The sequence below is a fragment of the Mus caroli genome, chromosome 17, assembly GCF_900094665.2.
Source record: "Mus caroli chromosome 17, CAROLI_EIJ_v1.1, whole genome shotgun sequence".
Lineage (NCBI taxonomy): Eukaryota > Metazoa > Chordata > Mammalia > Rodentia > Muridae > Mus > Mus caroli.
In genome coordinates, this window is record NC_034586.1 from 27116037 (window position 1) to 27119863 (window position 3827).

The window sequence follows — 3827 nt, forward strand, 5'->3', positions numbered from 1 at the left end:
CAATGAAGATGGCAGCTTCTGAAGGAAGATGCAAGACCCTGAAATCCACAGGCACACTTCATGCTATTACAGGTCCACTCTGCCGTAAAGCAAATGCTGCAATAAAGTGAACCCCATAAAATCTCTGGTCTCCCGGTGAGCATACAAGTTGCACCACACTGATGAGTGTGTGATAGGGAGATGTTTTAAAATACAAGGTATAGACCTTAATTTAAAATATTGCTGAAGCCAGGCAGTGGTGGCACACACCTTTAATCCCAGCACTTGGGAGGCAGAGGCAGGCAGATTTCTGAGTTTGAGGCCAGCCTGGTCTACAGAGTGAGATCCAGGCCACAGGCCAGCCAGGGCTACACAGAGAAACCCTGTCTTGAAAAGCAAACAAATATATATATATGTATTGTGTGTGTGTGTGTATATATATATATATATATATATATATATGCATATATATAAAGAAAACCAGTAACAACCGTCGTAGCTATTGGGAAAATAGTGTGAGTAGATTTTAATGGATTTGCCTGTTGTAAGATTGCCACAAACTGAGGAAAAAAAAGAAAGAAAGAAAAAGCCATAAAGAAAAACCCACATCGATGTTCTGCAGGAAGGGATAAAGCAAAGAAAATAAGGTATGTTCCTTGCTGTAGTTAAGAACACAGACACATTGTGGTGGTTCGAATAAAAAAAGGTCCTCATAGCATCATATATTTGACCGCTTGGTCATCTGGGACCAGCACTACTCGAGAGGGATTAGGAGGTGTGTCCTGGTTGGAGTAGGTGTGACCTACAGTTGCTGTGAGAAAACACTCTAACCCTTGGTGTTTCGGATTCAGAAATATTTGTCCAAATCCCACTCTGTTCTCATGTCTCTGCCCTTGTTCAGATACTTAACATTTTTTAGATCCTCACATTCCACACCAATGTCCCTCCATTCTTCTGTGATCTCGTAATGTAAGCCATTACTCTGCCACACATCCTGGAAGGTTTGAACCTACATCCCTACAGGCTGTGTGTATTGAACACTTGGCCCCCAGCTGGTGGTCTGGTGGCTCCGCCTCCAGGAGGGAGAAACGCTATTGGACTTACACTTCCGGTTCACAGCCCACCACTGAGGGAAGTCAGGGCAGGAACTGGAGGCAGGAACCTGGAAGAACGCGGCTTGCTGGCTGGCTCTTTCTCAGGCTCCTACTTACTCAGCTTTCTGATACAGCCCAGGATACAGCAGCTGCCTGCGGTGGTACCAGCCACAATGGGCTGGACCCTCTTACATCAGATACAAATCAAGACAGTCTCCACCCAAGACACACCCACAGGCCAACCTGATTATTGGGAGTTTGTTTTGTGCTTAGGTGGGAATTTGCACATCCGCTGAAGGTCCCTGCCAACAGTTGTTTTTTTGCCGGGTCATTGAAGGGCCAGTGGCCAATGGCTGGGAAAGGGGAGAGAGGCAGGACTTTTTGGATTCCCAGGCAAGAAATGCTAAGGAAAGAAGGGGTAGAATGACCATGATGGGGAAGCAGAGCGATCAGACTAAAGAGCCCACTAACAGGTAAGACTCCGGGTAAGTGGCCCCACACTCCCCAGATTGGGTCTAGGGTAGCAGAGATGAAATATAGATTTAGCAAGTATAACTCAGGAATATTGGAGGGGAAAGTGGGTTAGCCATGTGGAGTTAGGGAGAAGCCCTGTTGCACTGTTAAGGCATGATAAAAATTAAACTGGCGTGTCTTTCATTTGTGAATCCAGAGCTCTATGGAGGGTACAGAGCTGGGAGTATTGAGCGGCCTATAAATATTTACCGCAACACCTGATGATATCAACTACTCAACTAAGACACCTTCTTCAGGTGATTCTGGGCTGGGTCAAGTTGACAGTTAATGCTGAGCAGGGCATCCCGCATGGTCTTAAAGAAATGGACAAGAGGCAACAATAGAAACTTAAACCCTGAAACTACCTGTAGGAAAATCTGCAGTTATTTTTCATGGGTTTTAATATCTCTCTCTCAGTAATTACTAAGAACAGAAAGAAAGAAAAATCAATAAATACATAAAAGACCCCACCGCACTACCAATCAACTTGACTTAATCAATATTTATGGAACAGCTCACCACACAGTGGTATATAATTTATTTTCTTTTCCAGTACAGTATGGCTCTATTTGCCAAAAGGACCACATTCTAGGCTAGAAAGCAAATTGTAATAAATGTAAAAGTATTTGAATCATGACGTATACATTTTCTCTCCATAAATGAAAAAGATTAGAAAAGATGGCAGACTACCTAAAAATAAAATCCACATATTTGTAAACTAATAATGTACCTGGATCAGAGACAAAAGCCAAAACAGGCAAAATGGGACAGGCAGGACGCATCTGCCATGTGTACCAAAAAAGCCTAAAAACCTGAGTTTGATCCTTGGAACCCACCTGGTGGAAGGAGAGAACCAACTCCCTCCCACAAGTTGTCCTCTGACCTCCGAGTGCATGCCATGGTGTGCAAACACACACATTTGCACACATACACACATGTCTGTGCCTCAGACTACTCGCCTCCTGACCCTACCTTCCTTTGGGGGTTGGAGGTGAGGTGGTGCAGTCAATGACACAGATTCTGGGAGCAGGTGAGAAACACAGCAGCAAGCTCTCTGAACACTGCTGCAAGCTCCTTTAAAACCCTCCATCCGAGTCCCCATTGGCCCCAAGAAAGCATCTCTTCTAAACGGCAGTTCCTGATTGGCTGGCATTGTCTGCACCAGCAATCCTTGCTCTCTCAGGCAGTCCTCCGTTAGATCCTCCTGTAGGAGATGCCTTTGTAGCTGTGCAGCCCCCAGCGTTTACATAGAGGTGACCTCGCCATTCCTGCTACAACACACCATAATTTTTTAGTCTGAGAAAAATTTTGAACTTTGTTCAAGAATGGGAATATAACCTATCAGAATCTGCGGGATGTCGTTACAGCAAGATTAGAGAGGAATTAACACCTCTCTAATATTAAAAGTCATTACTTGAAGAAAAACCTAAAACACATGGCCTTAGTGTCCTAACTATGAATAACAAGTAAAAAATAGTGACTCCGTAAGGGTCTGAAAATTTCTGAGTCCCACACTCAGATAGTATGCATTTATTCTGCAGAAAAAGCCAGCATGCAAGGGCTACCATTGCTTCCAAATGGCAACTCCTACAGAGACATTTGAGTTCCTTTTCTAACAGGATTGCTTGATTGCTTCTGAAATAACAGCAGACTTCTAAAACTTTAAGGCACATTTCAAAGGTTACCATTAACCTAAGGTCATAAAGAAGATACACACCACATGTGCAAAAACCAGAGCTAAGATATTGACTGAGTTTGTCTAAACAAAACTACAGTCTTAAACTTCCCCCATGACCCTCCAAGACAAATGGTGAAAGGCAAGCCAGATCATTGCTCCTCGTGTATATGCATGTAGGCATTCTCTGTTATAACCTCTTATTGATGTTAAGAGATATTAAGGAAAAGTGGTTGTTACTTCCTGTTATTTTTGTTGTTAGAGGTGTAATCATGTTTGTGTGACTATCTTCTTTGGGGTTTGTTGAAAGATTACTTTCTTGCTTTTTCTAGGGTGTAGTTTCCCTCCTTGTGTTAGCGTTTTCCATCTATTATCCTATGTAGGGCTAGATTTATGGAAAGATATTGTATAAATTTTGTTTTACCATGGAATATTTTGTTTTCTCTGTCTATGGTAATTGAGAGTTTTGCTGGGTATAGTAGCCTGGGCAGGCATTTGTGTTCTCTTAGGGTCTGTATGACATCTGCCCAGGACCTTCTAGCTTTCATAGTCTCTGGTGAGAAGTC